Source organism: Monodelphis domestica, chromosome 4, assembly GCF_027887165.1.
Source record: "Monodelphis domestica isolate mMonDom1 chromosome 4, mMonDom1.pri, whole genome shotgun sequence".
NCBI classification, from domain to species: domain Eukaryota; kingdom Metazoa; phylum Chordata; class Mammalia; order Didelphimorphia; family Didelphidae; genus Monodelphis; species Monodelphis domestica.
Window position 1 is genome coordinate 443,808,716 of NC_077230.1, and position 12,024 is coordinate 443,820,739.

Consider the following 12,024-nt stretch of genomic DNA (forward strand, 5'->3'; position numbering starts at 1 on the left):
GACTCATCAATCTAGAGCCAGACACAGAAGACACAGTCCCCACTTGATTCATTCATTCATTCATTCATTCATTCATTCATTCATTCCACAGCTTCTTGTCTCTGCACTGTGACTTGTTCTTTCCTGCTCTTCTCCCTCTCTGGGTCTATCTGCTTCCCCCAGGCTTGTCTTCTCCTTCATGTCTCCTTTCTTTATCCTGGTCTCTCCCTTCCCACCCTGGCCGTTGGCCTCCCTTTGTCACTCCAAATTCTTCTAAATTTCATCTTGTCTGTCAGTCTCCCCCACCCCCACCCTACAGACCTCCATCCTCTCGCTTTGTCCTCTCCTTTCCCCTATCCCCCCTCTTTCTGCCCTCTCCCTTCCTGTCTTTCTTCTGCCCATCTGTCACAAAATCCCCAAACTCTTCCCATTGGAAGGACAGCTAGCCCAGCCACTACTAGGACAAGATTCTCTTCTGCGATATTACTGACCTCAAAAACTCTAGAAAAAGGAACCACCCCAGATCAAGAACCAGATCTAGAAATAAGAGGTCCTGGGTCCAAAGCTGGCCTTGGTCACTTCCTAGTTATGTGATCCTGGCAAGTCACTTCATGCCTATTTTCCAGCACTTACTGCCTTCTGCCTTGGAACCAACACACGGGGTATTGATTCTATGACAGAAGGTAAGGGTTTGAGAAAGAGAGAGAGAGAGAGAGAGAGGAGGGAGGGAGGGAGGGAGGGAGGGAGGGAGGGAGGGAGGGAGGGAAGGAAGGAAGGAAGGAAGGAAGGAAGGAAGAAGGAAGGAAGGAAGGAAGGAAGGAAGGAAGGAAGGAAGGAAGGAAGGAAGGAAGGAAGGAAGGAAGGAAGGAAGGAAGGAAGGAAGGAAGGAAGGAAGGAAGGAAGGAAGGAAGGAAGGAAGGAAGGAAGGAAGGAAGGAAGGATCACCCTCCTCCATCCCATTTCTGATACTTTAAGCTTAATATCTTGATCAGTCTTTTTCTTCCTAAACCCTGTACTCCCACTTCAGTCTTACCATGGAAGTTCCCTCAAACACCTTGGCCTACCAGTTTATTAGCCTGTTCAACTCCCACAGCCTCTGGCATCCATCAGAGCAGCCATATCTTGGCTTGGACTCTAACTCTGGAGATTCTGAAGTTCAACAGTTCTCTCCTCCCAAGGGGCTTCAACTTTGTCATGGCCTCTAGTCTTCCCCTCTGCCTTTTGTTCTCCCAGGCCACCCCTGTTGACCATTGCTGAACTGTTGACCAGTTCAGTTCCATAGGAACCCTTCCTTGTGCTCTTCTTACCTCCATGGCCCATCACCAGTCATCCCTTGCAAAAACTAGCCCTGAGTTACCTCCCCCATCCTCTTTATTTGCTCCCCTTCACATGCTGCTCTGATGCTGCAGAAAGTCTCACAAAAACCAATGGCATTACTCAGAATCCACTGGTGCAAGACAATTCCTTTTATTTCTTCCCAAGTGAGTGATCCAAAGCCTGTCTCTTCTCTCACAATCTTCTCTCCCTCTCTTAACCCAGGACTTCAACTCCTAGTTGGCATTACAAAAAAAGCATCCCACTAGGAGTTCCATTTTCTTCTCCACTGTAGATCTCAAGACTCTGGTAGGACACCAATCCGTGTGACCCCATCATTGCCTCCTCTAGGGCTCTGCTCTCCCATTTAGAGGTAGTCCTCTTCATCAGGGTCAGTCATCCATGAGAAAGAACACTCTCCATATCCAAAGAAAGAACTGTGGGAGTAGAAACACAGAAGAAAAACAACTGCTTGATCACATGGGTCGATGGGGACATGATTTGGGATGTAGACTCTAAACGATCACCCTAGTGCACATATCAATAATATGAAAATAGGTCTTGATCAATGACACATGGAAAATCCAGTGGAATTGCATGTCAGCTGGGGGGAGGGGAGGATAAGAACATGAATCATGGAACCATGGAAAAATATCCTAAATTAATTAAATAAAATTTTCCAAAAATAAAAACTAAATCAAGGTCAGTCCCTCGACTTCTGATCTCCATCCCTTCCTTTCTCACCCATCTCTTCAGGGACCTTGTCTTCTCGATCATAATCTTTTCTTTCTTAGACTCTTTGAACTTGCTCATTCCTTCCCGGCCACTGACAACTAACACACACTGTGACTTTCCAGATGGAAGCTTTCTCCACCTATACCCAAAGAGCTATAAATCTCTGCATCCTCTTTGACAAGGTTTGTATCCCAGAGATCAAAGGGAAGGAAAAGAACCCATTTGAACAAAAATAGAGACTGCTGCTCTTTCTGTGGTGGCAAAGAAATGGAAACCAAGAGTTATCTATCAACCAAACAAGTTCTGTATGTGATGGTGATGGAATGTTGTCATCGTCCAGTCATTTTCCAACTGTGTTCAACAATTTCCGATTCCATTTGGGGTTTTCCTGGCAAAGATACTAGAATGGTTTGCCATTTTCTTCTTCAGCCCATTTGACAGATGAGAAAATAGAGACAAACAAGGTGACGTGATTTGCCCAAGCTCACGCAGCTGGTAAGTGTCTGGGGCCACATTTGTACTCAGGACACTTTTTCCAGGCCTGGGATTCTATCCACTGTGGTCTCTAACTGGCCATATTTGTGATGGGATACTGTCGTGTTATCATAGGAAATGACAAGCTGGATGCTTTCAGAAAAATGTGGAAAGTCTTCCATGAACTGATACAAAGCAAAGTGAGCAGAACCAGAACATTGTACACTGTAGGAGCAATTTCGTAACAACTATTAACTGCGAAAGACTGAGCTACCCTGATCAATACAATGATCCAAGACAATCCCAAAGGAGCCATGATGTTGAATGGTCTCCCCCTCCAGAGAGAAGGAAAGGAAGGAAGGAAGGAAGGAAGGGAGGGAGGAAGGAAGGGAGGGAGGGAGGGAGGGAGGGAGGGAGGGAGGGAGGGAGGGAGGGAGGGAGGGAGGGAGGAAGGAAGGAAGGAAGGAAGGAAGGAAGGAAGGAAGGAAGGAAGGAAGGAAGGAAGGAAGGAAGGAAGGAAGGAAGGAAGGAAGGAAGGAAGGAAGGAAGGAAAGAAGGGAGGGAGGGAGGGAGGGAGGGAGGGAGGGAGGGAGGGAGGGAGGGAGGGAGGAAGGAAGGAAGGAAAGAAGGAAGGAAGGAAGGAAGGAAGGAAGGAAGGAAGGAAGGAAGGAAGGAAGGAAGGAAGGAAGGAAGGAAGGAAGGAAGGAAGGAAGGAAGGAAGGAAGGAAGGAAGGAAGGAAGGAAGGAAGGAAGGAAGGAAAGAAGGGAGGGAGGGAAGGAATTGGATTTTTGTGGGCCATATGTTGATATAGAAAACCAAATTAGCATCCTCCATATTGTACTTTTTTTTTTATGTTGTTGTTAAAAATTTCCTGATTTCATTTTAATATGGCTTAGGCTATCCTCCAGAGTCTTTCATGATACTTCTGGTTTAGGCTGGTTATCATTCAGTCATTTTTCAGTTGTGCCTGACTCTGACCCCATTCTGGGTTTTCTCAGCACAGCTACTTGGCCATTTCCTTCTCCAGCTCATTTTACAGGTGAAGAAATTGAGGCAAACAAGGTTAAGCGACTTGCCCAGAGTCACATGGCTAGAAAATGTCAAAGGCTACATTTGAACTCAGGTCTTCCTGACTGTGGCCTGGCACTCTGTATTATGCTATTTACAAAATGGGTAGATCTTACAGAAATGTTAAAGGTCCTACGTTGAAAAATACTGGGTAAGAAAAGGCTTCCCCACAACTCTGGATGGTCCAGAAGGTTGGTTCAGAGGCGATCCAAAAAGACCAAATGGATAAATCCAACTACGGGAAACTGAAATGCTTCTGCATGAACAAAATCAATGCAGACAGGCTAAGAAGGAAAGTTAACAATTTGGGGAAAAAAATCCCTTGGAACAAATGTCTCTGATACGGGTCTGCTGACAGCCAGGATACACAGGTGACTGGACTGCAGTAAACATGAGCGCGAGAGCCATTTCCCAATGAATGAATGAAAACACTTACTAATCACTTCCGAGGGGCCAAACACTGGCAATACCAATAGCCTCACACTCTAGTGGGGAGACGAGACATAGACTGTTTTCTGCAGAAGAGTCATCAGGGCTGGGCAATGGGGTCAGATCTGAACCCCGCACCTCCTGTCTCTTCCCTAAGACATCCGTATTTTTTGCTGCCTGGGGGACAGAGGCCCGAGGACCTGGCGAAGTAGCTGCCCCTCCGAGTCTCTGCCGTCCTCCGTCCTGATGATGGCACCTTTCGGGCAGCCTCCAGGACTCTGGAGCTGCCGCCGCCTTCCTTGGGTCCTAGGCACCAAGCGCTCCAGGAGCCAAGAGGCCAAAGAAGGCCAGCACAGCTGTGCCCAAGGCTGCCCCGAAGCATAGCAGCCCCTCCTCGCCTCTCCCCGCGCTGAGACTGCAGACAAACTCCAGCCGTCTGCTCCTAAGGAGAACGTGGGCAATTGGACTTTTTGGTGACCGCCATGTTCGGCAGGCCCAGGCTGGGCTACACCTTGTTGAAAGGGAATGGGATGGTGGTGGGGCCAATCCAAACCAATGTACACTTTCTTTTTTTTAAACCCTTCCCTTCTTACAATCAACATTGCGCTTCAGCTCCAAAGCAGAAGAGCCCTAAGGGCTACGCCATGGGGGTTAAGTGACTTGCCCAGGGTCATAAAGCAAGGAAGGGTCGGAGGTTAAATTTGAACTCAGGACCTCCCATATCCAGGCTGGTGCTGTGTCCCCTGAACCACCTCCCTTCTCCCCAATAAACACTTATGTGGAGGCCAAGAGACAGATCCATAGCCTGGCATGGGGGCGCGATGCCATAGCGATAAGGGACTCCAGGGATGTGGACCCCTGCCATGGCTCACACTAGGTTTCCTCGCCTGGTCTCCAAGACAAGCGAATCCTTCAGAGGTGGGAGAAGCCATGAGAACGCACCGACCGCCCTGGACATCGGGCTCGCCAACCTGGAGGAACCGGTGCCTGCCCGACCTCTGAGAGTGGCCGAGAGAGGAAAGAGGCGAGGACTGGCCTCGCTGGACATTCACGCCCCATTCCCAAGCGCCAACTCCATTCGATCCCAGTCCAGAAGCATACAGTCCCTACCCCGAGGTACCTCGATTCTTCTGGGGCAGGGGAAGGCGGAGGAGGGGAGCCCGGATGGCTGAGGCTTCCTCGGACCAAAATCCTGCCAAGGAAATCTCGATGGAGACCCTCGACAAGGAAATTTTGAAGCTAGTGATGTTAATAAGGGAAATTAAGAGAGTCTGTTTCCCCAGGAGCTCTTGATTTAATAAATGCACCCCACAAATCCTAGGAAGCATTAAGTGGAACTCCCTATGGCTAGCAATGGGGATGCCGAGACTTCCTTCAGGCTGCACGTCTGGCTCTCCTCCACCTGCCCTCGGCCCCCTCCTGATTTTCAGGACTAGAGGTAGAAGTGCCAAGTAGGAGGAAGGGTCTGCAGGGAATCCAGAAAGGCAGGACGGAGTCTCTGTGGCCCCAGTTGGGGCCCGTCAGGAGGCGCTTTGGAGAAGGCGTCAGGATCCGTAATTTCCACTGGCCAGGCAGCGGGCAGAGCTAACCTGGGCTGCGTGACCCAGCTAGGCTTGACCTCAGTTCCCCAAAAGGCTGTGGGAGCCTCCGCCCTCAAGGCCCAAAGAAAGCAGGAGAAGCAGCCCACGATGAGGCCTGAGAGGTTGGACGACCAGCAGCACCAGCAGCAGCACCCTCAGCCACTGGGGCATTTGCAGTGACATTTTCATTTAATGCTGGGACAAAAGGCCCTGAACCAAGCCACAGTGAGGGCCGGTGCCCTGAGGAGGGAAGAAAGTGGGAGAGCAGAGAGTAGGGGCAAAGGAAAGGAAAGTGAGTGCTTTTGCTGAAGACCACTCGCTTCCTGATCCAGCCATTCTGGAGGGCAGTTTGGAACCAGGGTCAAAGGACTACAAAAGCGTGCCTGCCCTTTGGTCCTGTGATGCCGCTACATTCTGACAGCGAACGTCTCGGATAAAGGTCTGAGTTCTCAAAATGGCAGAGAGCTGAGTCAGTGTTCTAAGAATCCAAGCCATTCCCCAACTGACACATGGTCCAAGCATGGGAATAAACAGTTCTCGGATAAAGAAGTCAAAGCGATTGACAGTCACATGAAAAAACGTTTTAAATCCCTCTTGATTAGCAAAGTAAATTAAGAGGACACCAAGGTATGATCTTCCACCTATCAGTTTGGCCAACATGGCAAAATTGGGACACTAATGCATTGTTGGTGGAGTGGTGAACAGATCCCACCATTCTGGAGGGCAATTTGGAACCATGCCCAAAGGGCTAGAAAACTGTGTTCCTGTTGATCCGGTGATACGACTCCCGGGTCTGTACCCCAAAGAGGTAATAAAAAGGGGAAAGGACCTATATGTACAAAAATATTTCTAGCTGCCCCTTTTGTGCTGGCAAAGAATTGGCACTTGAGGGGATGTCCGCCAATTGGAGAATGGCTGAACAAAGTGTGATACGTGGTGATGGAATACTATTACAAGAAGTGATTGGCAAAATGATTTCAGAGAAAACTGGAAAGATCTGCAGGAACTGAGGCAGAGCAAAGTAAAGAGAACTGGGAGGCCATGGTACACAATAGCAGCAACGAGCCGTGAAAACTTGGCTGCTCTCAGCGATGCAGTGATCTGGGATAATCCTGAAAGGCTTCTGCCGGGAAATGCTCTCCACCTCCAGAGAAAGAGCCGTTGGAGCCGCCTTTCACGTCTGCGGAGGAGTGTGCTCCTACGACAATGACCACCGTGGAAGTGGGTTTTGCACGAGATAAAACTAAAATAAATAAATAAAAGAACCTCTTTCCTAAAAACCTGAAAGTTGCACAAAGACCGAAGAGCTATTTCCTGAGAGAAATGAGTTTAACTATTAGGCTGTTGGGGAATGTAACTTAAAGAGAATCCTTGGGAGACGGAGTACCACACAGAGAGAGCTGAATGGTGGGGCTCTACTTCCAGTTGCAGAGAAGTTAACAGTGGTAGCTGATGGTGAGAGATGACTTTGGCTGGAAGCTTTCTCACTGGGATACACTGATGCATTGTGTAAACTCTATCTTTGTGCTATTTGTTACACTATCACTAAATAAATATAGCAAGTTTAAAAAAAGAATTGATGAACAGTTTGATTTCAGAAGAAGCCGGGAAGACCTCCAGGAAGCGGTGCAAAGGGAAATGAGCAGAACCAGAACACAGGACCCGGCGATAGCTTTGGCTGCTCTCAGCCATGCGATGATCCAGGATGATTCTGAGGGTCTTGTGCCCAAGAACATCTCCAGAGAAAGAGCTGCTGGAGTTGGGGGAGGATCAAAGCTGACGATTTCTCACCTTAGTTATTTCTGGCGTTATTTGAGGTTTGAGGTGTGACGAGTATCGTCTTACGACAGGGAACACATGTCAAACCCAGCCTGTTTTCCGTCTCCAAGAGAGGGGAGAGAAGGGAAAAGAGGGACACAATTCGGATCTTGCCCATTTTGGAAAACATGCTGAAAATTGTTATTCCATGTAATTGGGAAAGGAAGTTCTCTCTGATTAAAAACCGGATGAATTCGTTCCCTTCTTCCGCTGCTTTGTGGGATTTCTAATCATCTCCTACGGCGATGCGGAGGTAAGAGGCGCCTCTAGACTCACTAAGGCTCCAAGGACATAAAAGCAGCGACAGCTTCTACCTCAATACTGGTTGCTGTAAAAATTAAATTAGTCTCTAGTAATAAAAGTATTATTTTTTTTAGTTTTATTAAAGATTATTAGAAATCAAGGAATAAAGAAAACCTCGTGCCTAGGGCCGATTGGCCCATTCAAAGCTTACTTACTACATCTTGCAAATGGCTGAGCAGTGTGTGAGTGGGAAGCAGAGAGCCAGTTAAATACTCATTGTGATCTTGCCCAGGTGGAGACTCAGTGAGATTATAGGGAATTCTGGGAAATACCAAGGACTTCTGGGGATTGAAGTCTAGGGTTCAAATCTCCATTTTACATTGCTGAGGAGAATGTTAGAGAAATGTTACAAAGAACCCAAGAGGACTCTCCAACTTAAATTTTCATTTGTTGTTCAGTCCCGCCTGGCTCTCTGTGACCCCTTTAAGGGCTTTCTTGTCAAAGACCCTGGAGTGGTTTTCTGTTCCTTTCTCCAGCTCATCTAACAGATGAGGAAACTGAGGCAAACAGGGTGAAGTGACTTGCCCAGGGTCACACGACCATAGTAGTCTGCGGCTGGATTTGGACTGGGCAAGATGAGCGGCGCTGTGCCACCTGGCACCTTGACAGACAAGCCCTTTGGTGAGGTTGGGGAGAAACACAAAAGCACGGGTTGGGGGGAGGGAGGAGAAAGAAGAGACGCCCCGAAGCCTTGTGCCTTTGGGTCACCACCATCTTCTGTGAACACAGAGCTGCCAGGTGCAAGGAGCCGAGGGTGGCCCCTTGGTGGAAATGATGACAATGGCAAACGGGCCTCACAAAGGCACCCATTTTACAGATGGGAAAAACTGGAGCAGGTCCAAGTGCAGACTGTGCGTGCATACGGTGCCATCGAGCAGGGAAGCGGGGACGCGATTCTATTTCCTGCTCAGGAATGCTTTTTAGATACCGTGGAAGAGAGTCGGATGGAGCTTTTGAAGATCAGAATTCGTGTTCTGGCGGAGGGGCGGGCAGAAGTAGAAAGAGGGAGGTGCTGCCCCTGCCCCGGCTGCTCCTAGCAACATGGCAGGCGGAAGAGGCGAGCCATGAGAGGGAGGAAGTGGCAAGACGGCCAGCCGGTGGGGAGTGAGCAAGGGTGGGACTGGACTTGGTGGGAGAAGACAAGAGGAGCAGAGAGTGCGAGTTGCCGGGAGAAGAACGCAGCCAGGGCTGGGAGGAGGGCCGACTGCTTTAATAGCCTCCTGGCCAGCAGGGGCTACAAAGAGGGGTTCTCCTTTGTGGTTGGGACCCTAGGAGGGGCAGGGAGTCTGAGAACCCGGGTGAAGAATGAGAGGCACAGACAAGTCAGTATTGAGATAGGGCAGGCAAACCCCTATGATGTTCTCCAATGGGACACGTGGAAGTGACTAAGCGTATCAAGAGCGAGACTGCAAAGCCCAGAGAGGAAAAAGGACCAGGAGGAGAAATGGCGGGCTGCCTCCCTCGTTTATGACAGCGAGGCTTGGGAGGTACTCGAGGAATGCGTAACGCAGCACGGATAATTCAGATTGGACGGGCAGGCAATGGCGACACCTTTGGGCGCTTTTACAAAGGAATTGGGCTCCGCACCAAACGGTAATGAGTCTGCCTTGGACAGGGCAGCATGGCTGGGTCGGGAGTCTGCCCACAAGTATCAGAGTATCACCGCGTGTCTGAAGACACAGTAACCAGACCATCATTTATATTTCCTAGATGTGGATATGCTTGGGATGTTACAGCTTTCACAGGAAGTCAGGCCTGCTCAGGGGGCAGCCAACTGGCCAGTGCGGTGGGGACCCAGCCAGGGATGGGGAGCCACGCGGACTACAGAGGGAGGCCTCGAAGGACAGCCGAGCTTCCTCTCTCTCCATCCTGGAGGCTCCCGAGTGGGGATGGACGAGCCCCAAGAGCTGAGCTTGGGAATGAGGGGGAGATGGAGGGAGATGGAGGAGAAAGTCTGAGGAAGAGCCCAGCCGTGGCCACGTGCGGAAATGGAGTGCCGGAAGGCAGCAAGCTCCGAACAAGCGGGCTGGAACATGCAGGGGCCTGGACTCTCGGCTCCCCCTGAACTGAGCAAAGAGGGGGGAGGGATGGTCCTAGGCCCCACCACCAGGGCCTTGCTTTCCCCGCAGGAACGGCAGCTTTCTCCATCTCCCAGAAGGACAAGCGCCACACCTGGGATGCCAGGGGACGGCTTCATTGTCCCTGCTGCCGCCTGGGCCTGGAATCACACCTGAACCCAAATCAAGGGGAGAGCATCTGTGCCCGCCAGAACTCGCTCCCTCTGAGGCCCTGCTCCGCTCTTCTGCCTTTCACAGCTACTCTCCAGAAAGGGCCGTCCATACCCTGCCCACTCACTTCTTTGGGGGGGGGGGGGGTGTTAAACCTTCCTTCTTAAGAGCAATACTGTGGAGTGTTCCAAGGCAAGAGGGACAAGAGCTGGGCAAGAGGGGGGTTACGTGATTCGCCTGGGGCCAGAAGGGGAAGGGTCTGGGGCCAGATTTGAACCCAGGATGTCCTGTCTCTAGGCCTGTCCCCACTCCCTTCACAATCACTGACCATATGGCTGCTGACCCCATCTTTACCCTCTCCGAGAAGACCAACAATGGATCTGCATGGCTCCTCTGGCTTTCTCACGTCTCCTACCTTTTTTCATTTCCTTCCAAACTCTCGCCAGGTCCTTCCCCAACTCCCACCCAGTCAGGCTGGACGTCTCCCAAAGCCCCTGCCCCGGGGCTCTCTTCTCTTTCCACTCACCCGTGAGATTCTCATCCGCTTCCATGGTCAATTTGATGATAAGCCGATCTTTGGATCCCTCTGCTCACTTCAGTATTGTTTTATGAACTTCTTGGCCAACTGTCCCCCTGGCAAATAGAACTCAACTCCTCAAGCTCCAACCCTTCTCCCAACTTCCCTATAACCTATCAGAAGTCCCTCTGTCCATCTGTCCATCCCTCCCTCCCTCTGTCCACCCATCCATCCATCCAGGTTCCCTCGTCCCTCTACCGCCATATTGATCCTGTGAAGGGTTTGCTGTGTGTGCTGTGATTTTTAAATTCTCTCCATCTTGCTTGGTCTAGCACCCAGACATGTGCACACCCACACTACATGGGCATGTGCTAGCTAATGACAAATCAGAAACAACTAACTGCCCCCCTGGGCTGTCCTAAGCCAAGCTTGAGCCACCATTGGCACGGTGAGGCACAGGAAGTGACGGAGAGAGCAGCCTCTGGAGTTTGCTCACTTCCTGTGGACAGGGCTAGGAGGCCCGCAGACAGTTTCCCTTCAAATCAGTCACATGAGTGAAAGGACTGATTCCCTTCCCTGCCTTGGCCCTCCAAGGCCTAAAACTCCCTATGGCTCTGCCAGGAGGTTGAATCAACCTCTTCCTTCTCTCCCTCTTTCTCTCCCTCTAATAATTTCTTACTCCCGTTGTAATTAAATTACCATAAAACTCCATTCTGACTTGAGTGTTTCATTAGGATTTTCATAAGTGAAATCCTTGGTGACCAATAATTAATATAATCAGTCTTTAAAAGTAATTTCAAATATTACAGTTTTTACAGTCTGGCTGACCACATAGGTTGTGACGAGTCCCCTCAAAAATTTCCTGAATTTTCTTGCCTCTTACTCTACTTCCTCCTCACTCAGTCAGTCCTTTAAACAGCTAACTCGGCTTGAAGACACAGCTGCTAGAACAGGTGGATATAAAACACCCTCTCTCTACTCATTCATTTCTCCTTAAGTTAAATTGGAATCAGCAGTCTTTTCCTTTTTAATCTGAAGGGGACAGCTGGGGGGCTCAGTGGATTGAGAGGCCAGGTTTGAACCCAGGACCTCACGTCTCCGGGCCTGGCTCTATCCACTGAGCCCCCCAGAATGGGCCTTTAGAAAAGGATTCTTCACCTCTTGTTTTCACAGTTGTCCGTTTCCCACCATGCACCCGAGCCACGCTCCAGAATCGGAGAGAAAATAGTGCTGCAAAACTCACCAGCAGCGGCCCAGTCTGACGTTGTGCAATATTCCTCCCCCCTTATCTTCGAGGAGGGCCTCCTCTCCCCTCCAGGGTCAAGTCTGGTCTTTATAGCTCCAAGGGAGACTGAGCCTGCAGAGATGCCCGAGAGCGGCCCACCAGGGCCACATCTGGAGGAAGATGAAGCTTGCTGAGGGCGCAGAAGCATCCAAGTCTGAGAAAGGGAAACTGGCGGACAAGGAGAGTGCTGAGGACCCCTTCGGGAGCGATGCCCCTGCCATTGGGAACAGAGGCTCCCTCCCTACGCTGCCTCTCTCCAAGTGGCCCAGGCCAAACTCCCCGCCCGGGAGTTG